The sequence below is a fragment of the Python bivittatus genome, unplaced genomic scaffold (genome assembly GCF_059951505.1).
Source record: "Python bivittatus isolate LINGU-HERP-01145 unplaced genomic scaffold, Pbiv_v1 ctg000980_np1212, whole genome shotgun sequence".
NCBI classification, from domain to species: domain Eukaryota; kingdom Metazoa; phylum Chordata; class Lepidosauria; order Squamata; family Pythonidae; genus Python; species Python bivittatus.
In genome coordinates this window covers 10,746,743-10,774,506 of record NW_028277125.1, presented here as the reverse complement: position 1 = coordinate 10,774,506, position 27,764 = coordinate 10,746,743, and the positions used below count along the sequence as shown (strand labels likewise).

At 39.1% G+C, this 27,764-nt stretch overlaps 1 long non-coding RNA gene across 5 annotated transcripts in view; it reads right to left on the bottom strand.

Moving 5' to 3' along the window:
• The window catches only part of LOC148213539 (uncharacterized), a 226,883-nt gene that overhangs the window by 187,065 nt on the left and 12,054 nt on the right, over positions 1–27,764 (bottom strand). For 4 of the 5 annotated variants that reach the window (XR_015794379.1, XR_015794377.1, XR_015794378.1 and 1 more), the window contains one exon: positions 16,954–17,042. The exons of the other annotated variant lie outside the window; for it this stretch is intronic. This is a non-coding gene — a long non-coding RNA (uncharacterized LOC148213539). The remainder of the gene's footprint in view (positions 1–16,953; positions 17,043–27,764) is intronic. 5 annotated transcript variants of the gene reach the window in all.

The following is a 27,764-nucleotide window of genomic DNA, read 5'->3' as shown; positions in this document are numbered from 1 at the left end:
CAACTGTCCAAAAAGATTAGGCTCTGGCCACTAAGATCCCAGCTAGGACTTCAGGGCTATGACTGGAAGGAAATCTACTTTCTTCCAATCATAAGGCCAGCCCATATCTGCTATTGCCCCCTTTTCAATGTTTCATTGGAGCATCGCTTCCCTATCTCTCAATAATACAACCTTTTTTTCAGGATCACCAACATCTCAGGAATTCATGGCCTATTGGCTGGGTGGTACAAGAGCTTATTGACAGGAGAGGGGGGTTATGTCCGGGCTATTGCACAAAACTGAGCCATGGTGCCCTAGACACCCATAAGATTGCCACTACCAACATTATACAGTGTCACCTGATCTGCTGACAGCCCCTTTATCTTTCAGCTCTTATTTTTCTTCCAAACTGGAAAGCAACAGGAAGAGAGAGAGTTGTCAGTTGTAGATTTGAATTCAGCGGGAGCTTTCTCTGGAAGCTTTGTGCAATGTGCTGAAAGAATACTGAATAATTAAGATGCAAAATAAAAATTAAATTAAATTAAAAAGAACAAAAGGGTTATATTACAGTTGGCTTGAAAACTACCAGATATTCATTATATGTGAAATAAAAATTAGTTTTATTAAGAGATACGTGACAATAGGAAAGTCTCACTTCTACCTAAACCATCTTGCAGAGACAGAAGCATGAGAGACAGAGAAAAAGGAAGGTCCCTTTGTCTCTTAAACACAGAGGCTTATTTAACCAAGAGTAAAACAGTTGAGAAACAAGGACAATGTAGGAAAATTGAATGATAATTAATAAAGCAAAATACAGGATTTTTTTTTCCTGCCTGGCACTAGTACAGCTTGTTCCCTCTAAATTGGCTGCATATGAAATATTGGCAGCGCTTGATTTCCACCCTCCACACTAATGTGCACCAACCCTTTTGAAACAGGAACTCATTCATACCACTCGGATGTGAGACGGAGACAAATTTCCAGGTAGGAACTCTGAACGTCAGATATTTCTGATCTTCTCAAGCAATTTGGCACAACCACTTGGAGAGGGTTGTGGGGTTTTTTTCTGCTCAGCATGAATCTTGATAAACATCATCTGGCTTTCCTTATCTTAAATTGCACCATATAAACTTGCCAAAGATGAAATCAAAATTGGATCCACTCCAGCTTATCGAGCCTAAAGATTAGCTCCACTTTCACATTCCAAACCATTCTGCGATTCCTTCATTTCAGATAGGGCTAACCTGTTGCACGGTCCAGTTGTGAGCAGGACATGGACAGGATACATCTCTTCCCTTATCAGCTCCAGCCTGCTCCAGCCTTCTCTGAATCTCCCACCAATTAGTATGTCTAGTAACATATTTAATTCACCCAGCAGTTCAAAATCTCCCAGCTAACATGCGTCACAAACCAATAAATGCAGAGGGAACAATAACGCCCACTTTTCCTTGGTAGGTGGAATGGTGATTTAAATGGATTTAAGCTTATAAAATCTCACAATATTAATCAGACATAGAAGCAGATACAATGATATCCATCATACTTGTCTGCCAATGGAAATCACATATAAGTATTTGCCTTCTCCAAACTTTGGAAAACATACTTTATATCCAGGACTTTCTTCTCTGAAAAGCACTTTGAAGTTACCCAGCATATAAATATATATTAAATATAGTTTTTAAAAAATTGAACTAGAATTTTTTGGTTCCAATATTTTCTGCTGCAAAGGTTCATTTTACAGGTAGCTGGAGCCTACATGTAGCTGGAGCCCCAGCCTTTCTCTATGAATTCAGGACTTAATCTAGAGATTAGAATTACTTTATAATACAGAAAGCTTTATGTAATGTTCCTCCATCAGATACTTTTTCTGATTTTGTTCTTTTCATGTATGTCCTTCGACCCCAAGAAAACTTTGTTTTCTTAGTAAAATTTCCCCTTAGCTTTGCAGATGCACCTCCCAATTAATAAGGCTTTTGTTATGCAAATCATTGCCTATGCATCAACCTATATAACCGAATCTTATTAAGTTTTCATTGCACTCATTTGTAAATATTAATAAGGATACTGACATTAATTATTAGGAGGAAATAAAAGGCAGGTACACAATATTTGCCTTTCACCTGCTTTATCGATAGCAATATTAAACAGTCAGAGGAATCACAAAATAAATACTTTAACTTTTTTCATCAGTGCAAAAGTCACAGTATTTGTATTTCTTAAGGGATGCAAGGCTCATATAAGTTTAATCTGATTGTTGAATTAACTAATTTCTGCACAATACCTTGAACCGCAACAAAAAAAGGAGCTGGGTTCATTCAACATGCTAAACAACGTCGACAACCAGGTTAGGATGTTGTGCAAATGTATCCGCTGGGTCTTCAACAGGCTTGATTAAGCCTGGTATATGAACACAGCCATTAGGAACTGCCAAGTAGCTTTAATACAGTATAAGATGCTCTCATATGACTATTGCACTGTCTGGATCACTAAGCTCAGGAACTTTTCCAGAACGTGCTCACCAGATGAACTCTCTTGCTTTTGGCAAGTGAATGGAAAGATTATGAAACTTTCCAATTTTGTTATTGTTTGTAACAGATTGGCATCAAAGAATCCAGGGAATGCACAACATAGGGACACTCTGCTTTCCTTTTTATGAGTTTCCATAAGTCTTTGTAAGCTGGTTTACATTTCTAAATCAGATCTAATGGTTGCCTTTTAACCGCCCAGTATTCTTTTGTAACAAGTGTTTTACTCGTTGGATTTATGCCATAAGAAGTAAATGCCACTGTGTCCAAGTAATCATATAGGCCTGCTATTTTTGCGCACCACCTCTACTCCTACTTCTTAAATACTTCTAAAGTTGATCCCAGCTGACAATCATATAGAACGAACCATATAAAGAAATAATATGGAGCGTTCCTGTGAAGCTCTTACATGAGTCAGATCGAGGAGAGTGCTAAAGTGTTGGTTGCTCTGCCTTCTTAATAAACCCCATTCATTTCCAGGATTAATATGCAGCTCAGAATACGCTTCTCTGAATTTTGTGGTGCAGTTTAGTACAGAGCTCTTTTTGTATTTGGAAGAGATGTTCATTAAAATAGTAATTCTAGGGGAAAGTTGCCCTCTATAATTTGCAGCCTGGACTCATTCAAATAAAAACCTGATGAGTACCATAGTTATAACCTTTCCATTCATTTGCTAATGTTGGGAGAAGGTAAAGGTTTACATGAGTTAATGTCCTCTCAAGAGGGTCACACGGTTCAGCCCTGAAAAAGGGTCTCTTGACACTTAGAACTTTAAAGCAAATTATAATGTTTGGCAGCATTTGCTCTGTTTTGGTGAAAGCTCATTTGGGTGAGAGATGTCAGTGATAACAGCTGTTATTTAGTTTAGCTGGATTTGTTACCAGAAACAACAGAGGCCTAAGAGAATAAAACTTCCAGCAGAAAATGAAGCCAGAACCTTTCTTCAAAAATTTATAGGCTCTTTTTTTACATGCATCCAATTAGTTGGTGACATTTGCACAAGGGTCATTATTTACATGTCAGGTTTCCATTCAGCATGGGGTTGACAGTCTCCCTTTTCCACTCTGTGCCAGATGTCAAGAGAAGCCTAGTGAGTAGAGTTAAAACAATTATTCATAATTATTCAGCCTTGGCCCAATGTTTCAGTGCTCCCATTCAATTTTCAGTTTAGTATTTAAAACTGTAGACATAAAAAAGAATGCTGAAGGTCAAAGCTTTTAGTTTGGCTTGACAGAAAGAGATGGAACCTGGTACACTATCATTGGGATGACCTTAGCATAATGTCCAAATACCAACTAACCTTTTACTGTAATAACCAGGTTCTTTCTAATCTTACCTATGATATTACCCTAATTTCCATCTGATCATGGAGAGACTCAACTCAAATTAAAAGATGTGACAGCTGAGAAATATTAGTAGGTACTGGACTTTTATGAGATCCTCTAATTATAACACAATGGTACACCAAAGGCTTTCCTGAGGTCCCCAGTTCAGTCCCTAGTATTTCCCGGTGGAGGCTGGAAAAAAATACTTGCCTGAAACCCAGGAGAGCCATGCCTATATCATTGTAACCATGCCATAAGGAAATTAGGGCTTTCTAAATGTTTGGACACTAATTCCCATTATTTCCAGCCCATCTACACTTCTAGGATGGACAACATTGTTGTGGATGTGGGGCAGATACCACATATATGGAATGCAACAGTTCTTCAGAACACACAATAGAAAGTTGTTTATAACAACTTAAAGCAGCTGTTTCTTTTCCAGAGACTGTGGCAGCCATTTATATAAAATTACCCCTCACTCTGTGTGCAGGAATCAAATTAAAGCATTCATGATACACGATTGCCTAGTATCCATTTTAAAAAATTCTGTGAAGGGGAATCCATCAACTCTATGAACAGTTTTACTCTCAGATTCTGAATGTTAGTTTTTCCTAACATTCAGATGGAAACTGGATACTTTGTCAAATGCTTTGTAGGAAAGATATATTATATCTAAAGTTGCCAAGATATATTAAGTCTACAGTTTTTCCATAAACTACTAAGGAAATCACCCAATCAAAAAATGAGATACAATTAGTTTGGCAAATTTTGTACTTGACAAATCCATCCTTACACCTGGTAATTACCACATTGTTTTTAAGGTGCTTATAAATCCATCTCTTTGTAATCTGCTATAGAATCTTCTCAAGGTTAGTCTTTTTTTCTTTGTATAGTTTTATTAAGGATTTTTAAAAAAGAAAATAAAAATTAATACAAACTAATACAAAGTGAGAAAAAGAGAAGAAAAAGAAAGAAATCAAAGAGAAAGCTAAAAGTGCAAGAAAGGAAAAAAACAGGAAAAGAAAAATAGAAAAGAAAGAAAAAGATACAAAGTAGCTTCCTTACAGCAATTATAAGTATAGTTATAAATTTACCTCTTACGCTACAAAATAACTCTCTTCTTTCTATTCTGTCCAATCATTGAAACTATCAATCATAAGTTCATTTTTTTTCTATTCAAAAGGTCCATAAGGGGTTTCCAGTCAGCAATAAATATTGTTGTTGTTGTTCAGTCGTTAAGTCGTGTCCGACTCTTCGTGACCCCATGAACCATATTGCGCCAGGCCTTCCTGTCCTTCACTGCCTCCCTGAGTTTGCTCAGTTTCATGCTCATTCCTTCAGATAGTGATGCTATCTAACCATCTCATCCTCTGCCGTCCTCTTCTCCTTTTGCCTTCAATCTTTCCCAGCATCAGGGTCTTTTCCAAAGAGTCCTCTCTTCGCATTAGGTGACCAAAGTATCTGAGCTTGAGCTTCATTATCAGTCCTTCCAATGAACAATCAGGGTTGATTTCCTTTAAGATTGACTGGTTTGACCTCCTAGCAGTCCAGAGGACTCTTAAGAGTCTTCTCCAGCACCACAGTTCAAAGGCATCAATTCTTCGGCGCTCAGCCTTCTTTATGGTCCAGCTCTCACAGCCATACATTACTACTGGAAAAACCATAGCTTTGACTATGTGGATCTTTGTTGGCAAGGTGACATCTCTGCTTTTTAATATGCTATCTAGGTTTGCCATAGCTTTCCTCCCAAGGAGCAAGCGTCTTTTAATTTCATGGCTGCAGTCTCCATCTGCGGTGATCTTGGAGCCCAAATAAATGAAGTCTGTTACTGCTTCCATTTCTACCCCTTCTATTTTCCAGGAATTAATGGGTCCAGATGCCATGATCTTAGTTTTTTTAATGTTGAGTTTCAAGCCAGCTTTTGCACTCTCCTCCTTCACCCTCATCAAGAGGCCCTTTAGTTCTTCTTCACTTTCTGCCATTAGGGTGGTATCGTCTGCATATCTGAGGTTATTGATGATTCTCCCTGCAATCTTAATTCCGGCTTGTGATTCTTCCAACCTGGCATTTCTCATGATGTACTCTGCATATAGGTTAAATAAGCAAGGTGACAGTATACAGCCTTGTGGTACTCCTTTCCCTATTTTGAACCAATCGGTTGTTCCGTGACTGGTTTTAACTGTTGCTTCTTGGCCCGCATAAAGATTTCTCAGGAGACAGGTAAGGTGGTCTGGTACCCCCATCTCTTTAAGAATTTGCCACAGTTTGTTGTGATCCACACAATCGAAGGCTTTTGCATAGTCAATGAAGCAGAAGTAGATGTTTTTCTGGAACTCTCGTGCTTTCTCCATGATCCAGCGAATGTTGGCAATTTGATCTCTAGTTCCTCTGCCTCTTCGAAACCCAGCTTGTACATCCGGTAGTTCTCGGTTCACGTACTGCTGAAGCCTAGCTTGTAGGATTTTGAGCATAACCTTGCTAGCATGTGAAATGAGTGCAATTGTGCGATAGTTTGAGCATTCTTTGCCATTGCCCTTCTTTGGAATTGGAACGTAAACTGACCTTTTCCAATCCCGTGGCCACTGTTGCGTTTTCCAAACTTGCTGGCATATTGAGTGCAGCACTTTAACACCATCATCTTTTAGTATTTTAAATAACTCAGCTGGAATACTGTCATCTCCACTAGCTTTGTTGTTAGCAATGCTTCCTAAGGCCCACTTGACTTCACTCTCTAGGATGTCTGGCTCAAGGTCAGTGACCACACCAGCATGGACATCAGGGACATTAAGATCTTTCTTGTATAGTTCTTCTGTGTATTCTTGCCACCTCTTCTTAATCTCTTCTGCTTCTGTTAGGTCCCTGCCTTTTTTGTCCTTTATCATGCCCATCTTTGCACTAAACGTTCCTTTCATATCTCCAATTTTCTTGAAGAGATCTCTAGTCTTCCCCATTCTATTGTTTTCCTCAATTTCTTTGCATTGTTCATTTAAGAAGGCCTTCTTATCTCTCCTTGCTATTCTCTGGAAATCTGCATTCAGTTGCTTATATCTTTCCCTTTCACCCTTGCTTTTCACATTCCTTCTTTCCACAGCTATTTGTAATGCCTCATCAGACAGCCATTTTGCTTTCTTGCATTTCTTTTTCCTTGGGATGGTTTTAGTTGCTGCCTCCTGTACAATGTTACAGACCTCCGTCCATAGTTCTTCAGGCACTCTGTCTACCAAATCTAGTCCTCTAAATCTATTCATCACCTTCACTGTGTACTCACAAGGAATATGATCTAAGTCATACCTGAGTGGTCTAGTGGTTTTCCCTACATTCTTCAATTTAAGCCTAAATTTTGCAATAAGAAGCTCATGATCTGAGCCACAGTCAGCTCCTGGTCTTGTTTTTGCTGTCTGTATAGAGCTTCTCCATCTTTGGCTGCAAAGTATATAATCAATCTGGTTTCGGTATTGACCATCTGGTGATGTCCATGTGTAGAGTCGTCTCTTGTGTTGTTGGAAAAGCATGTTTGCTATGACTAGCTTGTTCTCTTGACAGAACTCTATTAGCCTTTGCCCTGCTTCATTTTGTACTCCAAGGCCAAACTTGCCTGTTATTCCGACTACTCCTTGACTTCCTACTTTAGCATTCCAATCCCCTATGATGAAAAGGACATCTTTTTTTGGTGCTAGTTCTAGAAGGTGTTGTAGGTCTTCATAGAAGCGGTCAACTTCCGCTTCTTCAGCATCAGTGGTTGGGGCATAGACTTGGATGACTGTGATATTGAATGGTTTGCCTTGGATACGCACTGAGATCATTCTGTCGTTTTTGAGGTTGTACCCCATTACTGCCTTTCCCACTCTCTTATTGACTATGAGTGCAACTCCATTTCTTCTAAGGGTTTCTTGCCCACAGTAGTAGATATAATGGTCACCCGAATTAAATTCACCCATTCCTGTCCATTTCAGTTCGCTGATTCCCAAGATGTCGATGTTCAATCTTGTCATCTCATGTTTGACCACATCCAGCTTGCCTTGGTTCATAGATCTTACATTCCAGGTACCTATACAATATTGTTCTTTACAGCATCGGACCTTCTTTTCGCTTCCAGATACATCCACAGCTGAACGTCCTTTCGGCTTTGGCCCAGCCGCTTCACTCTTTCTGGAGCTACTTGGAATTGCCCTCCGCTCTTCCCCAGTAGCATATTGGACACCTTCCGACCTGAGGGGCTCATCTTCCGGCGTCATATCTTTTAGCCTTTTAACATTGTCCATGGGGTTTTCTTGGCAAGGATACTGGAGTGGGTTGCCATTTCCTTCTCCAGTGGACCACATTTTGTCAGAACTGTCTTGTCATGACCTGTCCGTCTTGGGTGGCCCTGCACGGTATAGCTCATGGCTTCACTGAGTTACGCAAGCCCCTTCGCCACGACAAGGCAGTGATCCATGAAGGGGAGCAATAAATATACTTTAGATATTGTCTGTTCTCTGATCAAAGAAGTCAATTTAGCCATCTCAGCAAGTTCCATCAACTTCATCAACCAGTCCTCCACAGTTTATTGGATCTTTGTTTTCCCCAGCCAGGTGATCAGCAAATGCCTTCCGTATTTTAGGACTTAATTCATCTGATCTTAGAGATTTAGACTCATTGAAAATAAGCTGGAACTCTTTGACCTATCTGTCTGTCTGTCTCTCTGCCTGCCTGCTTGGCTGTCTGCCTACCTACCTACCTCAGGCTTCAGTTCTGTCCTTTTCAAGTGGAATGTTCTGAATTCTCCATTCTTTGATTCAATGTAAATAGGTAAATATTTGTAACTACCCTTTTAAAAAAACCATGTTGTACCTGAACTTCAGAGCAAAATATTATTTTTAAAAATATTTTAATCAAAATATTCTACTCTGAATTATGTATGATGTTTGCTCCCATATTAATGTGTTCATTCATTTGTACTCATAGCCTGCATTCTGTATTTTCTGCTACGTATGTTGACATTTTACAGTGTCTCATAACAGCTGGGCAGGAAGAAAACCGAAATGCCCAGATTGTTGCCTTGCTGTAGAATGGTTAAAGGCTATATATCTCATAGTACATTTTAGACAACTGTGTATCTAAATGTGTTCCTGCAGAAGCATTATTCAGTTTTTATTATGCTTTATTTTGATTTATGGTTCCTTTCTCAGTCCAAAATACATATGGGATGTCATTGTTATATTGCACTCTTGGGACTTTGTCAGCACTAAATGAGAAGAGCGGTGGCCTTTGTATCGTACACAATACTGAGTGTAAAATTTTTCATTGAAACCCAGTAGGTAGAAGATTTTGGAGAATGTCAGCTTTTTCAAAAAAAATGAAATGTCTTCAATCAGTACCTTTTATCCAGGGATGAGTAGATAATTTTCAAAAGTATATAACCTATAACCACCTATGAAAAGATCAGCCCAGGACATTAAGTATTCTGCCTCCTCTCCCATCTCATACCTGTTAATTCTTAGGTGTAGCAGGAATTTAGAGCTGATCTTGAGGAATTTAGAGCTGATCTTGAGAGAGTTATTAAGGGAAGGAAGCAAGAACAAGCTAGTAAGGACCTGGAGAAAAGATTACAGAGTCCTGCGATGGAAGGAAGTATGAGAAAGAAACTCAAAATAGCCAACATTTTTAGTGTAAAGTGAGTCAGAAAGGAACTTGGACAAGCTTTCAAGATTCTGTTTTTCTACTTTATCACAATAAAGAGCATTTGTAGTATGCCTGGCACGTCTGTTTCTTGAACTGGCCTACTTCAAAAGACTGTCATTAGCAATCTGCAACTAGGAAGAATCCAGATATAATGGAGGAAAAGACAGAAGTGCCCCTCTGTATTCACTGGTGGCAAAGAACCTACCAAGAATCTCCCTACTTACACAGGACAGTAAGGTATGACTACTATTGTAACTTCCTACCATGCCCCACAGAAATATTACAACAGGATGCTATGATGGTTGGAGTCCAGACCCTGAAAAAATGTAATTAAGGAGGGCCTATGAATGATAGCAGAATAAGATTCTGCCAAGATATTGAGAATCTGTGGGGCACCCAAAAATATTTTCTGCCTGAGTCAAAGGATGTGATAACTTCTCCCTCCTTTCCATGTGAGTCAAACCATACTTGGATCTAATCATCTATCATTGAGGGAAGAGCATCCTTCAGCACATCTAGATTAAACAGTGATGGGCAACTTGAGGCACACAGGGATGATGAGGGAAAAAAATTACAGAAGGAAGTACTGTGGCTGCTGCCTTGAACTCTTAGAAGAAAGGCAGAATATACATCTCATAAACAAACACAAGCATTGGAAAACAGGTTGGTTTATATTCTTCTAAAGGATTTCTATACATAGACTGCCACAGGAGGGAAGGAGGGAGGGATGGGATAAAAATAATAAGACTATTTTTGTAGGCAGCAAGGAGAAAGAAACCTGAGTTTTACATCAGGCTTAAAGAAGGTGGTGAGAGAAGTGTTAGGCTTGAGGAGAAAGTTTTACCTGAATATTTATAGGTATCTCAAAATTTCCATCATACTTCAGTTCTCTCTCTGAGTAGAACAATAAAACCCTCATGATTCTAGTCAGATGTATGGGGGTGCTATCACATCCCCAGGACTGAACACTAAACTAAAGCTCATCCATGCATTGTACTGGTCCTGGTACAAGGATGGACCATTAACCATTCCTTGTGGATGGGAAGGCCCAACTTTGTCCTCACTATAGCCCCCAACCAATCACAAAGACCACCTCGGCCCATCTTTATCTTGTTCCATATCAAAAGTAATATTTTCTGACTTCTGTCTGGACAAGCAGTGCTCTCAGGCCTGTTTGTCTCCAGTTTGGGTCACTACTGTGCACTGTGGCATGAAAGCTCCCTTCACTCTAGTCACTGGTTGCTGCCCTCCATGGATACTTTGTCCTGGTCTGCCTGTCCCCTTCTAAAGGGACTTTCCCACCAAGGGTCCAGTGAAATGCTGGAACTTTTTTTCTTTTTAACGAATTCATTGGTGGAAAGTGAAAAGATGGGATCCTTTCTTTTCTTATCAGGAAAATTTGGAAAAAGTTCTTCCAGTTCCCCGTTCTAATTCAGCTTAAAGAAGGACAATGTATTGGGCTGGCTAGTCTTTAACCAATATAGAACCTTGATCCCAGTGGTCCCACCAAGAAAGCAACAGAATATGTTTCAATGACAGTTGCATAGGTTTATAAATTCAAAGTTCCAAGATCATTCCTCCTTTAGTAGACTTCTCAATTCCAACACAATCTACTGAGAGACACTATAACTGATCAACACTGCAGTAAGGAAAACAAGAAGGTAACTGTATCCTCATTGAAGCTTCTAGGAGTGTGTTCTGGTGTTCTCTGGTCCTAGGGATGTTTCATGATCAGGTTGGTATAGGTTAGAACAGAAGAAGATAAGCACAGAGAATCAACTCAGAATAGCCAGTAGAACAAAATTGTTCACTCTTGCTTGCCAATCTTCATTCATATCCTCCTGCCACATAGAGGTCCTGTTCCCATGGGGAGGGGGGGGGGGTGTAAATGTAATTGCCATTAGAAGGGTGGGCCACAAGACCACTCCTGCCCTGGGATCATTACACTACAGAGGTGCCAGGGTGGGCAAGCCACCACAGATATCTGAGCAGAACTACAAGAGATCCTCTGGGTATGAAAAGTTGCCACCTCCAACATAGTTTATTATGTTCAATCTGTGCTAGAATTTTGTATGGGCTGTGCTTGAGTGCAAAAGGTTGTAGCTTCAGTTGTGAGGCAGATAATGGGAAAGAAAGTCCTGGAGACAAGACAGTACAGAAATAGATGGACCAATTTAGTAATATGTCATATGGCTGAGCACTGATATGCAAAAAAGGTAAGTACTGTACATTTGAAATATTGAGAGTGCATTATTAGCACACTCGCAAAATGGCAGCCATGGCCAGTCATTCACAGAATACCCATTGCCCAAAAGTTAAACTGGTGATATTTCTGTCTACTGTGTTCATAGGATGCTCTTTAACGCATCAACTTACATTTACAGGTAGTCCTCTTTAGCAACTGCCTCTTACAGTGACCATTCAGTTACAATGGTGATGAAAAAGTAACTTTGCAACCAATCCTTGCTTTTATGACCTTCGCAGGTCTGTAAAGCAAAGGAAAGCTAAAGTCAGATCATAAGCACAGTCACGGTTTCATTTAGTGACTGCTTCACTTAACGACTGAGTTGCCAGTCCCAGTTGTGATTGCTAAATGAGGACTACCTGTACTTTTTTTTCTGGGCTCATATCCCAAATAGTGGATGATTATACCTGACCTCCTTTTTTATTTTCTAAAAATGGTTAATGGACCTCTATGACGCTCAGAAGCACTCCTGAAAATCGAGAGGAAGCTCCTTTGTATTTTGGAATGCCTGATCCCATTTATTGTTATGTTTAAACAAATAGATATTGTTTATTTTAAATATATATCTTATTTTTATTTTTTTTAAAAAAACCTTCAGAATGGCAAGCAGACAGGCACCAAAGGAGTTCCATGGAAAAATTGGTGTTCATAGATACAGGGTTACCTACCGCTAATCAAAGGATCATTTTTAAGCATTACCTCCCAAAGACCTATGAAGTAGCACCACCAGCCAGGCATTCATACAACCCCTCTTGCCTCTTTATGCATGTTCAGACAATTATCTGGACCATGATCTCAGCCACCTGTTCTGTGGGTAGTGTATATTAGGGATGTATGAATCAGATCCAATTCATAAAATCAATGTATTGGTTCAGAAAACCAGAACAAGTCAACTTGACAATATAAATTGATTAACTATGATCCCCTGAACTGTCAGATCAAATAACTGAATTTGATCCATTCATTTTTTTAAAAAATTCAGCTTGGAAATCAGTCTTCTCTGTATGCACAGGAAAACTTTTTTATTTATCTGAACCAGACTGGATCTTGGGATGTGTTTCAAGGAATCAAATCTATTCTTTGATTCTACAAAGCAATTCAACACGTAGAATCCCTGAAGCTTCATCAGTTCAATTCAGTATGACAGTAAAGTATGCTCATCCTGCTTTGTAGAGCATCAATGATGCCAAACCTCCTCTATATTAATAGCCCCTTTTTTAATTAAATAAGCTCCTCCAGGCTGTCCAACCACTGTTTGTATTAGCCCATTTGAAAACACAAGTAATTGCTAGAACTATGGAAGGAATATATGTTTCAGCCTAGCAACTTTCTGCGTTCAATTTCTTGCTTCGAGGGGGATTTAGCTCTTAAAATGTTGTCCACTTTGAACTGGGAAAGACCTCATACTACAGGCAAAAGCAGCTTAGGTAAATCTGCAAACAGTCCTCGGGCCCAAAAAGAATGAGGGACAGAGGATTAAACCACCTAGATGAAAACAAAAGCAAGCAAATGATTGTAAAAAGGAAGTGGATGAAAGCAAGAGGGATTGATTAATGAACAGAAACAATGGTTTAATTTCATGTGAGCCTGGAAAGAGAGAAATGTTTCATATATGCATGCTTAGCACTGGGACACTTTAATTACAGCAAAGAGCAGAATACCCTTTTTTTTTTAGATTTTTTTTTTATCCTGCTTTTATTATTTTTATAAATAAGTAAAGGTAGCAAACATACTTAATACTCCTTCCTCTTCCTATTTTCCTCACCACAACAACCCTGTGAGGTGGATTGGGCTGAGAGAGAGGGACTGGCCCAAGGTCACCCAGCTGGCTTTCAGGCCTAAGGCAGGACTAGAACTCACCGTCTCCTGGTTTCTAGGCCAGCACCTTCACCACTACACCAAACTGGCTCTTTCTGAAAGGCCTTTTTCAAATGCAGAATTAATAGATCCAATCTGTCTTTTTAGAACATAGTCTGGCATGAGCTAACCTAATTAACAAGGGATGATTTGTGTGTGCTTAGAGAATGCTGTTCATCTACAAGCAAAACATTCCTTCAAATTTTGACACTCAGTGTCTGCGTTCCCACAACATCAGGTTGATTCAAGACTGAGCATCTGGACATGCGCATCAGGCTACGTTTGGTTAGAGCAGTGTTTTTCAACCTTGGCAATTTTAAGATGTCTGGACTTCAACTCCCAGAATTCCCCAGCTAGCCATAGGGAATTCTGGGAGTTGAAGTCCACATGTCTTAAAGTTGCCAAGGCTGAAAAACACTGAGTTAGAGCTAATCTTGATCTGCTTTTATGGGTTAGCATATTATGCAAACTTAACCCCCTTGGCCAGTTTAGGGTATACTGTACTGCATCAACTCAGAAAATGGCTTAATTCATTAACCAGGTTCAGTATGTTGCATGAGAGCAGACCAAGCTGGAGAAGAGAAGGCAGTGTAATTAGGGATCTTGGGGGCAGCTTGCTCAATATATACATTTTAAAATACTATTTAGGATTCCTATTCAACTTGAATGTGGCATCTCCCCAGGTGTGCTCAATAAAGGGGAAAAAAATGGTGAATCGAGCATAGGACTGACATAGCGACTTGAGGAAAAAGAAGAAAGAAATTGCGCTTGCATGACACTAATAGGCCATAGCAACTGTATACATTATTATTTGGAGGACTTTCATGCTCATTCCAAAAGCCATGGGAATGCAGCAGAGGAAAAATTCAATCAGTTCACAAAATGGTGAGCAGTTGGCCTATTTCCAGAGTGTAGCAAATAGAAAGCAATCCCATCTGAAAGCAATATTAGGATTTTATGATGCAGAAATAAGTGGCTAGTATATGACGCACCAAGAACTTATGGTGAGCTGTCAGTTGGAAGAGAAAAGCTGCAGTGTAATGGCTGTGGGTTGGCTGGAGCTGCCACAGGCCAAAAACCATGAGTGTATCAGAAGCTGACCCATCAGCTGCAGGTACAGAAGAAAATATCAGTGACTAACAATAGGAAGGCATTAACAATAATTACCTATTTGCCCTTTAAGGCTAAGTTGAGGTGAAGGCTGGAGAAGGCAGTCTGAATACATCAAGAGTTCAGGCTATGAATCTAAGTGCAGGAGATTCAAAGCTAGGATGATGCCAACAGATTACAGATTATAGATTACAGCACTTGCCCATAAGCCTCCAAGAAGAGGAACTCTGTTCTGTCTCACCTAGGTATTGTTTCCACTGCCAAGGGCTCCAACGGACAAGAGATTTGACTTTATGTCAAAATGAAACTGACCCACACAATTTAAGCCTGTTAGACCTAGTCCTGCCCTCTTGGAACAGAAAAGAAAGTGTTTTCACCCTTGTGTGACAGTCCACAAGGTTTCTGAAGCATAATGAGAGGACATTGTTCCCTTGTGGCTTCTTTGCAGGATCTGGCACTTAGACGTATAATGCCACTGAATGTGGAGGTAACATATGAGTGTCATGATGCTGCTTTCATAAGATCCATTTGCACAGTGTTCTAAGCTTGTGGTGGTTTATTTGGTTTATTTATGGTTCAGTACATTACATGAATCCAGAAAGTGAGTCAATATAGTAACCACGATTATTTTAATTAATTAATTAATTAATGTGCTTGCTTGTTTGTTTATATGCCACCAACTCCACTCAGACTCATGGCAACAAAAATCCAGAGTATAACATCAATGGAAACAAAAGGTTCATATTAAGTACAAACAATAAAAAATTAAAGCAAACGATTAAAATGTCCATAATCAACTGTAACAAAAACAATGACATAACATACTTAATTAAAATCAATGATCTAATGAATAATTATTATTAAGCATATTGTGAATGCACAATGGCCCTGTTCCCACAATAAACGTATTGGTTTCAATGGGAGGGAGTGCCATGCTATGGAAACACCATAAAAGGGTTAATTGGCCCACTCAATTAAGCCAGTCAGTTGTATCTTGACAACACCTAAACCCTAGTCAGTTGAGCCATGTTGCACCTTGCATGATTAAGGTGTTGGAATGGCACCTGAGGAAAAATAGAGGAAGGGAGCATTGAAATATTCTTCATTGAAATATACCTACACAAAAACTCCATCTACCACCCACGTCAGAAAAGAGGCATTATCAAAACCCTCATGGATCGTGCCAATCGGATCTGCGAAACCCAATTCCTAAACTCTGAACTTAACCACCTTAATTGGGTCCTACAAGCGAATGGTTACTCCAAAAATGAAATAAAAAGAGCCATCAAACCAAGAAAGCAACATGTGACTGAAGAAGAAAAACAGCCACCCACCAACAAAGTATTTCTGCCCTATATCAAAGGGGTCACAGACCGCATGGGAAAACTGATGGAAAAACACAGTTTCCAAACAATCTTCAGACCCACCAGAAAAGTACAAGAAGTGCTAAAATCAGCAAAAGACAAAAGGGATCCCCTCACCGCCGCAGGAGTATACTGCATACCATGCAGTTGCGGGCAAGTATACATCGGGACCACAAAACGCAGCATCCATACCAGGATAAAAGAACACGAAAGGCACTGCAGACTACAGCAACCAGAAAAATCTGCAGTAGCTGAACATGCTCTCAAGCACACTGGACACAAAATCCTATTTGAAAACACAGAGATACTGGACAACACCAACAGCCACTATACCAGGCTATACCGGGAAGCCATTGAGATTCACAAACACCAGCACAGTTTCAATAAAAAAGAGGAGAGTCTAAAAATCAACAAAACCTGGCTACCAATCCTGAAAAATACAGCCTGCAAAAGGTCAACGAACTCAGCTCAACCACCAGGACATGTGAACAGTTCACACAATGAACTTGCTAATCACCCCCAGCAGCCCCTCATTAACAATTCAATAGAAGAAAAAACCCTGCCTAATCCCCAGGAAGATACATACAGATGCTAACACCAAAACAAGCAGCCACTCAGTAACTCAACCCCCCCCCACACACACACACCCAATCCCCCCCTTTCCCTCCCCCTCAGATCTCTATAAATACCCACAAAAGGGTCACATCACCCTGGGCACAGAGAGAACTGCTCCTCTCTGTGCTCCTGCACTCTGAAGATGCCGGTCACAGGTGCTGGCGAAACGTTAGGAAACAAAACTTCAAGAACACGGCCACACAGCCCGGAAGACCCACACCAGCCAGCACTGTCAATTGCTTGGCCAAATGTCATGTTCAGATACTGTATACCTATACTGATTGTCCACTTCTCAAGTCCATTCACCAAGTCATATTTCTTTCCACACAGTTGTTCACTGATCACAGCAAGGTTCTGCAGACTGCAACAAAGAACAAAGTAGGAGATATTATATAGCCTGTCTCTTGTCACAATCACAGGTCTCTGATCCATGAAATCCACCCCGCATTTGCCCATGTTGATTCTCAGTCTAGCAACCTGTATACAAAAGTGATTTAGTTTCTTCCAAATAACCCATTCCTCTCCTACACCATCAAAGAGCTGTACTTTCATAATAATGTTATCTTCAGCAAGCTTTCTTAGTCATTCTGTCATAGTTCCTCTCTAACAGAAATTTGACATGTATTTAATGTTTGTGTTGCCAAAATCATAATTTCGCATGTCCTCAAATATTCCCATCCCATGATGTGCTTATCCAGATGTATACCTCATCCAATTGTCATTTTCTCTCTGGGTGTAGTTGTATAGGTATCTGGAAGTGTTATTCCAGTAAAAAAAAAAATGCATTTGGTTTAGTGGGTTGTAAATGTGATTATGTTCAGTGTTCAGCAAGGTGTCACTTTTTTTTTATGAATGGAGCCTTTCCATACTGGAAATTATAGAGGAATGGTCTTGAGGGACAGGAGGAAGAGCTTCCTCCAAGACAATGTCAGATAAAAGAGGACTGAGTCTGGGACAGGAATGTAACCTGAATAAACATCTCAGAGAAGACCTTCCCTAGTTTTACCGAAGATAAAGGGAGGGAGCTGGGAAGTACGTTCAGAATTGCAAGATTCTGTTACTGTTAACCTTATAATAAAAGTAGCGCTGACCTGCATGATATTGGATTCGTAGTCTGATCTATCTTGAAAGTCTGATAGGTATACTTATTCAGTAAAGGAGTAACAGAGGGCCAAAGCAGAGCATCTGATGATTTCTGGATGAGTGCCCCAATGGGAGTTGGCAAATTTTTGGATAATGGTGTTCCAGGTACTGACCTTCTTTCTCATTTTTTCTATATGTGCTTTCAATGAAAGTGGAGAATTCAGACTTAGCCTATCAGTAAGAGAGTGTGGGGAGGCTGGGAAAGGAAGACTTCAGTTATTTCATAAAGGCAACCCAGGTGGGAGACATTTGGGAAAAAGGAATTTCAAAGAGGCTCCACATCAATTAATTCAGTCTAAATGAGGCTAGGGAATGTCTTGTAGTTTCCATGATTATCCCAAACCAACATTAAATGTATTTTACTGAAATCCATGTCATTCTTGTTTCCTTGGTCTTGCCAGTTCTGTGGAGGTTGACAATCATACTGGGTTTACTGGTAAGTTAGCCATATCCCCAGTCCAGTTATTGTTCAATTCCTGATTGACATCTTGATGATGGAAGTGAAAGACTCAAGGATTTAGTTCCATATTGGCTGCCAGTTTGCTTCCAAGTCCAACTTAAGATGCTGTTTTTGACCTTTAAAGCCCTTCATAGCGTAGGGCCAGGTTATCTGAAGGACCACCTCTTCCCAATTACATCTGCCTGTTCCATCAGGTCTGGCAGAAGAGGCATGTTGTGGGTCCCGTTTGCCAAAAAGTTACATCTGGCAGGACCCAAGAAATGGGCCTTTTCTGCCTTGGCATGGGCCCTGTGGAACATCATCCCCTTTGAGGTGAGACTGGTCCCACCTCTGCCGACCTTCCAGAACTCCCTCAAAACCTGGTTGTGTCCACTGGCCTGGGGGTCAAAAGGAAATGGTGTTCTGATGAGGTGGCTCTATTGTTCATAATATCTGACATTCTCTCCTAGACTTTTAATAATAATTTTTGTATTTGTTAAATGTTTTTTGGTTTGATTGTATACTGCCCAGAGTTACATTTCATGAGATGGGTGGCCATATAAATATGATACATAAATAAAATGAATAATAAAAATTGTTTATTCTAGAGAACTTAAAAGCTTGCAGTTTGAGGCACCATGTTGGTTAGTCCTAGTAAAGTCCTGGCCAATGGTAGATTTTATGTTTATAAAGTTTTTAAGGAAAGGGGGTGAAGGCCATGCTCCTAACAAAGCATAAGCAGCTTTAGCTATCAAAAGATCTGGCCCTATATCCTGATAGACAAGATCTGTCAACAGCAAGGAGTATTTGAATGTCATCTTTCAAGCAAACAACACAATCATCTAAAATTTGTGGCACCATGATAGTGGATGGTGGTTCTTGACAAGGAACTCTTACTTGAGGAAGGAGGAAAAGAATATATAAAGAGGTTTTTGTTGCTATGTATACTAGTGCTGTAGCTGGTGGCCTTTCTGAGAATGAATGAATGATATTCCTCCTCTGAAATATTGTGGTAGATTCCAGGAAGCAACTGTGATTGGATACTGAATAATATATACATGGATGAAATGTGCCTCTCCAGTTGTCTCCTTTATCTTGCAAAGCACCAGGCTGTTTGTAACAATCATTCCTTCTTCAAAGAATGGATTAACCAGCTACATTAACTCTAGCACTAGGATCAGTTTGTTCCAGTCCCAGACATGAAGATAGGCACTATTCAAAGTATGGTTCTGTATCTGAAAGGAGTAGTTGTTTAAGTAGTGAGTAAAATAATCAAATAAAATTGCATCTGCAGCTTTTTAAGCATTTTGGATTTCCCCACACTTTCCCAGCCACAGAGCCATTAACTTCAATGGATAAAAAACAATGGACTGTGCCACAGAAAGAAAGTTGCAAGAGGAGCTCAAATGAACATTCTGCCCCTGGACAGATCAGAGTCTTAACAAGACATTGGGATTAATAAAAATGCCATGAAGTCTTGAGCAAGCATTTGAGCTGTCCACTGCTCTCAAAAACTTGCAAGCTGTTGTGACATTTTCATTGATTCTTATGGTCATATTGCATTACTGCAGGCTTTAAATTATTTTACACATCAGAAATGCTGTCCTTTGTCCACCAAAGATTTGGTGTTGTGTAAGAGATTTTGGACTATGGCCCCTAGATGAAATTGATGAAGGAAGGACAGTACAAAATATAATTAATAATTTTAAAAGCTGAGAATCAGTGGAATATATTTCCATGATTAAAGGATCAATCTCATTTAATAGTAAACAGCTCTCAACAGGATGGGCAACTGACTCCCTCTTTTGAGCTAAAAAACAATTGATATTTGATTGTCATAATACGACAGTTCGTTTACAAAAACTTTCCACAGGTGGGAATAAGAAAGAAGGAGCTAATATGAATACAAAAGCACATTCTGCTAGATTGATGTTTTGCCACTCACATACTAGTATGATGAAAACAATCTACCTTTTAGTCCATTGCATGGGGATGTTCATCTCAGGAAATTTCTCAAGAAGCAGATATGAAAAAGAAAAATACTATTCTTTCATATTGTATGAATGTACGGAAGTCTCAGTTCAAGGAAATGTAGACTTACTTAAATCCTATTGAAACATATTGAGCAATAAATGTAAAGGAAGATTGATTTCAGTGGCACACAGACACAGCTTTCACTAAACTAAAGTCAGTGAGGACTTTGGTTGATGGAATCAAGAAAACTAAAGTCCAACACATGAAGATGTGTATATAAGGGCATAACAGTTGTATTGATGGATAAAACCATAGGCATTCTAGAATACTATTCTCTTGCCAGTACAGGTTAATCAGATGATTCTTGGAAGCTAATTGGCACAGAAACAAGACTAAGAGAGTCAACTATCTAATTGCAGGAAATTCAAAGCTAGAATGATGCCAACAGATTACAGATTATAGATTACAGCACTTGCCCATAAGCCTCCAAGAAGAGGAACTCTATTCCGTCTCACCTAGGTATTGTTTCCACTGCCAAGGGCTCCAACGGACAAGAGATTTGACTTTATGTCAAAATGAAACTGACCCACACAATTTAAGCCTGTTAGATCTAGTCCTGCCCTCTTGGAACAGAAAAGAAAGTGTTTTCACCCTTGTGTGACAGCCCACAAGGTTTCTGAAGTATAATGAGAGGACATTGTTCCCTTGTGTTTCTTTGCAGGATCTGGCACTTAGACGTATAATGCCACTGAATGTGGAGGTAACATATGAGTGTCATGATGCTGCTTTCATAAGATCCATTTGCACAGTGTTCTAAGCTTGTGGTGGTTTATCTGGTTTATTTATGGTTCAATACATTACATGAATCCAGAAAGTGAGTCAATATAGTAACGACAATTAATTTAATTAATTAATTAATGTGCTTGCTTGTTTGTTTATATGCCACCAACTCCACTCAGACTCATGGCAACAAAAATCCAGAGTATAATATCAATAGAAACAAAAGGTTCATATTAAGTACAAACAATAAAAAAATCAAAGCAAAAGATTAAAACATCCATGATCAACTGTAACAAAAACAATGACATAACATACTTAATTAAAATCAATGACCTAATGAATAATTATTATTAAGCATATTGTGAATGCACAATGGCCCTATTCCCACAATAAAGTTATTGATTTCAATGGGAGGGAGTGCCATGCTATGGAAACACCATAAAAGGGTTAATTGGCCCACTCAATTAAGCCAGTCAGGTGTATCTTGACAACACCTAAACCCTAGTCAGTTGAGCCATGTTGCATGATTAAGGTTTTGGAATGGCACCTGAGGAAAAATAGAGGAAGGGAGCATTGAAATATTCTTCCTTGAGGATTGAAAGGGAGGATACAAATTTAATAAACAAACAAGCAGTCTTCCAAGGAAAAAAAGTTGAAAAGAAAGAGTGAGTGAAAAAAATTAGATGCACCTGGTCTGGATTGCAAAAATCTCAATGATCACTAGATGGAAGCAAAGTGAGTTTTCTATATCTCTCTTTTGCTATCTAGTGATATTCCTGGGGTCTGCAGCACAGATGTAGAAAAAGCAGATTTCTCCATTACAGAACTCACTGTCAGACCTCTCAAAATGGAGCACATCTCCCAACAAGCTATGTGCACTGCTGCCTTCCTGACCCATGGGGATAGAGTTTGTGATGTCCTGAAGCCTTGCCAGTACTCTCCTGGTGCAAGGGTTCATATGATACTTGGCATTTCCTGGAGAATGGGGGTGGGATGTGTATTCCCCAAATGCTGGGAAGGAAATGTGGCTGATTTAAATGGGTTAAGGGAACAAGACCAGCTAGAGTGAAAGCCAAAGGTTTACTTTTGTTCTCAGTACTTGTAAGAATAAGGCTTGAAGAAAAGCGTGGAGGAACAATCCAACATAGTTTTTTTAAAAATGTGAAATAGGAGGAGTGGAGCCACTGATATTTTCATATCATCTAATTCCATGCAGCAACTGATGGTTAGTAAAATAAAAATCTGACATGAGAAAAATCAGATCCCTACAAACATATATATTACCAGATGTTCTCATTTCTGCTAGAACCTGTAGATCAGTGTTGTCCAAACTTGGCCACTTTAAGATGAGTAGACTTCAACTCCCAGAATTCCCCAGCCAGCATTCTGGGAGTTGAAGTCCACTCATCTTAAAGTGGCCAAGTTTGGACAACACTGCTGTAGATGAATGAAGTGTAGTTATTAATCGAGTCACACTTCCTATTGTTATTTTCTTTTTCTTCTTGGCTGAACTATATAGTATACTGAACTATCAGATGACACAAAAACATTTTCACCTCATTATTTTTCAGAGCTGTTTATGTCAGTAGCCTGAACAGTGAACTCTTTTACAAGCCCACCAACCTCCACCCCACCCAATCTCTGCCAGGCTTCACTTACTCTTGACTATTAGCAACAGATTGCTCTCACATGAGGATTCTGCTTCTGAATCCCACACAAAAGCTACAGTAAAGAGATACAGATACATCACAGAGAAATTAGTTGTATCTCTCTTGCCACTGGGACAATTTTCCATTTTCAGAAATAACAGAGGAAAGGAGGGAGTCTGGTTTCCTGCTTTTAATTTGACAACATTTCCCTGACATTCCAATAAATTATTACGAGCCTAAAGTGCAAGGTTGACTGCCTGCTATTATTTACTGAAGGATGACTGGAAATTGTTGGCTGGCCAATCCTGGGATATTGTTAAATATTCATTCTTTCTCTCAGAAAAAAAGATGAACACCTTTCTTTCAGAAAGAGAGAAAGATGCTGATAAACATCTGAATAGTCATGGAGCCTCTGCAGGACTTTGTGAAGGTCTGGGTGGCCGTTGAAGTGAGGGGGGGAAATAAGATTACATCTCAGCAGATATTAGTTCTGAGTTGGCTTTCCTTCCAGAACAATAATAATGACAGCAAATCAAGTAAGGGGAGGGAGCATCTACTTAACAATCAAAGAACGCTCTAATGGTGGTTTGGAACACAGGCTTTTCTCCCCCTTCCACCAACAGGAAGAACAGCCAATGGTGCAAAATATCTGGTCTTCTTCAGAAGACACAATGAATTGACTCCACACCTTTTTTAGATGATTTTTTCAAAACTTGGCTGTGCTCTTTGGTTTCATGCCCTTTGGTTTGTAGTTTATTTTGCCTTTGGCACATCCCCCCCTTCCCCCTTGTTATATTCAGTTTTATGGTGTTTGGGGGGGGGCAGTTTTTATCATATCAGTTTTACATCAGTTTTATATCTATTCTATCAGTTTTAGTTATAAGCCGCCGAGAGTTTGCTATGTGGGCCAGTGTTTATAAATCTAAACTATAAATGAATGAATGAATGAATGAATGAATGAATGAATGAATGAATGAATGAATGAATGAATGAACAAGCAAACTGTGTCATGGGGCATAAGAATGTCATGTGAACTTCCTAACCCTCACAAATAAACAATTAATTCAGAAGAAGTTAGATTTAGCTGTCTGACACATCTGGCCTGGTACACCCATTATAGGATTGGTTTTTTATATTGATAGTATATGCCTGTTCCCCCTGTTAGGCCCATCTTTAATTCTTTTCTTTTCATTTTTTTTCTTTTTACTTCTTCATTGCATGGTATCAAATCACTGTTTTTAACTTTGTGTCGCCCAGAGTCAGTGATGAGCTAGACAGTCTAAAAATCTAAATTATAAGTAAATAATTTATACCTTCAATAATTGGTTTATTATATTGTGTGAAACCAGCCAGCTGGTGGCAGAAGGGAAAAGAGGGACAAAGGAAATTTATTGGAAGGAGAGGAACACATTCTTTTTGAAAAGTAAGAAAATACTGGAAATGGGGAAGAAATATCAAGATGCCTTAAGAGGTGAGTTATGTAAATAATACATTAATAGATGAAAATGTTTTTGGGTTCTTGGCTCTCTGAGTTTGGTTGTTTTCCTGCAGACATTTCATTATCAGACTACATAATATCATTAGTGCATTACCTAGCCTAGTAATGAAACGTCTGCAGGAAAATAACCAAGCTCTGAGAATACCAAGAACACAAGAGTTCAACCTCGAGTTACATATATTGTCTACTAATGAGCTGAATATTTTTTGTACTTTTCTTTTAACGTTCCACAATTCTGAAACACAGCAATCAGCTTCAGTATGCACTTCCATGTATTCATAGTCAAAATCAGCTGTAACCCTACCATTACTTAATTATAATTCTTTCCTAGCTCTACATTCTCATTTTTCTCTCTTCATTAATAGAACTAAACTCTAGGCTAGAGTAGTCAGAATAAGCAGCATATAAATGGTTGATGATAGAGAAATAGATGACAAATATGTGCCACTCTGTGTGCGTGTGTGTGTGTGTGTGAGAGAGAGAGAGATTCAAACATGTGATTTCAGAGCAGAAAGGATATTCTTATCCTGAATTCCATTTGTGTATATTTATAGTTGGGACCCAGTTTGGTGTAGTGTTTAAAGGCACCAGACTGGAAACCAGGAGTTCTAGACCTGCTTTAGCTGCAGGACCAATCACTCTCTCTCAGCCCTAGGAAGAATTCAGTGGAAAACCACTTCCAAAACATGTTGCCAAGAGAACTCTGTAGATTTGTCCAGGCAGTTGCTAGGAGTCAAGACTGACTTGAAGGCACAGACACACGAAACAAGTTACTATGAACCTAGATAGTCACTAATGACAGCTGAATAGCCCAAATGTGGGTACTGAAAGAGGAAGGATCAGCCTACTCATAAGAATTCCACATTTTTTGAAAGAAAGAGGGAAGGGGAGGGAAGGGAAAGCCCTTAAATGGGAGTATGCTAATTGCAGGATGAGAACAAATGGAAAAAAGGAACAATAGGAAGTAGCAGAGTCTGCTGACCAGAATAGTATATGGGATTCCCTGCAGTACAACACTGCATTACAAAGCCAACAACTTCTAATTTCTAAGATGCTTTTTAATAGCCAGGATTAGAACTACATTAGGGGATGCTACTGAATCTCTGAAATCTCTGAGCATTTTTTCATAGCACAGGATATTCCATAATTTTAAGCAAAGCATTAAATATTACTACACACAGCTCATGACTGCCTTACTTCTATAATGCCTACACCAACTTCATCATTTATCCACTACCTAAACATGTTTTGTAGCAATGCTATGGACTAACAAAAAGGTGACTCTGACATCCTAAGGTCAACCACAAAACTTGCTAATAACCACTAAAATGTAACTTGGGGATATACGTGTTTGGACTTCTGTTGTTTGTCCTTGAGTCAAGAAATCCTTAAATAGGTGAAGCAAAGCATAATGGGAATTTACCAAGCTTTCAAACAGGCATTAATCATAAGAAAGGGGCTGTCATGAAGTCCTGGAGAGGAAGAAAGAAAATGAATCTCTAGATTAGCCTATGAGCCTTCTGTCTTAATTTACTGAGGGTTGTCTATGTCATTCTTTCCTATTCTTTATTAACACATCTGTGCTGCCATTCCAATGAAGGCATAGAAGAAAATAAATAATTAGAAGAGGAAGAAGATAGATATGAGCCAACAAAAATGATGGCCCTAAAACCTAATAGAATCCCAAAGTCTGAAATGTCTGAAGCCTGTATACAAGTTCAAATTAATTGGCATGTTTTGAAATTTTTTACTTAAAAACAAGAGAATGTCTATTGAAACTCAGGAGGGTGATGTGCAGGACAGAGGAAATGGCCTTGAAGGACAGGAGGAACAGCTGTTATCAAGGCAACAATCAGATAAAAGGGGCCTGAGCCCTGGCCAGGAATGTAACATGAGTAAATATCTCAGACAAGACCCTCCTTTCTGCACATGAAAATAAAGGGAAGAAGGGGGGAAGCCCATTCCAGACTTGCAAGATTCTGTTACTAAAGCTTTATAATAAAAGTAATAATGACCTACATGGCCTTGTTTTTCTAGCCTGGTCTACCTTGAAGGGCTGACAGGTGTGCATTGCACAGCTGGGCCAGCATAGTACATATAGACATACCCTTCACACCACACTCTTTTGGAGTCAGCAACATTATGGAAAATGCAGGCAAAGCATGAGAAATAGTGAGCCAAAGAAATTAAGGACAAGAGATAAGAAACAAGCAAACTAACTAAATCTAGTTTATACCACATTTATACCACCAACTAGCTAGTTTAGATCTTGTTATATCTTTCTTATAACCAGGAAACCATTCTTGAATTTATTAGGTCCATATATCAATTCATACACTTTGTTCTTTAAGTTTCTTTCTTCTCTTTGAGGAACTCATCAACATCATCTAACCTTGACTTCTTGGACTTCCTCTTCCTCTTCACCCATTTTTTCTTATTTCATCCACTTGTTTTGTGATTCAGTTCTCATTAATATTTTTTACATGACCAAAACACCTCTTCTTTAATACTGGTCACTCACTTTTCTATTCAATTTCATCATTCATAACTTATTCATTCTTGACCCTACCTTCAAGATACTTAATATACTTAAGGTGTGTGTGTGGTAAAACAAGAAGGTTTAACCACACATACTTCTTAAGTATCCCCATCCTAGTGTATTTACCATACCTTTATGGTACTTGTCACATCTTGAGCTCTTACTTCCATATAATAAAGAGAACGGAAATACCCTTCTGAAAACAGCCATTTCCGGGATATGGGAGGCAGGGGTTGGTCAAATATTTGTTCCTCAAAACAAACTATTACTTTTCTATCAACACATGACCATTGAAAATGTCTTCATCCATTTTTGTATCTTTAGGACACATTCTACAAAGTATACAAATTCATGTATTTGTACTGTTTTTTGCCATGGATGAACAATTTATGTATACATGCCAAAAATGTTGCATAATTTACATCCTTTCCTTGTCAAACACAACTATCTTAATAATTGATACACTGATTTTCAGATCCATACTTCTCATTGCAATGTTAGATATGATCTGTATAACATTCACTGCAAATCATTCATATTTTCAGGCCACAAAATCACATTGTCTACATATTTTGGTATACAGCATCAAAGTATACACACATTTACAGTATGTCCCAAACCAAAATACATCCAATATCAGCACAAGCATTCCTTCTATATTGATCCAAAATTATATATACAGAGAGAGAGAGAGATGTGTGTGTATATACACATGTGCACACACAGACACACAGACACAGACACTTTTCTAGTAGAAGAGAATATATGTAGCTCAGGGTTGAACTATGGAGTCCTTGGGGTTCTCTGAGCTTGGTTATTCTCTTGCAAACATTTTGTTACCCAGCTAGGTAACATCTTCAGTGCTAGAATGAAATGGGGTTTGCTCTCTGTTTGTATACAGTGGCATGCCCTGCCAGTGTTGGTGGGGCGGAGGTGGTTCCTGGTAGTTCCTTGATTAGGGTATTGTTTACTGCTTGATTGTATGTCTGGTGATAACCTTGGTGTTAAACTCTGCTTATCTGGATGATGATTGATGGTGAGGAGATGTTCTGGTCTTTTGT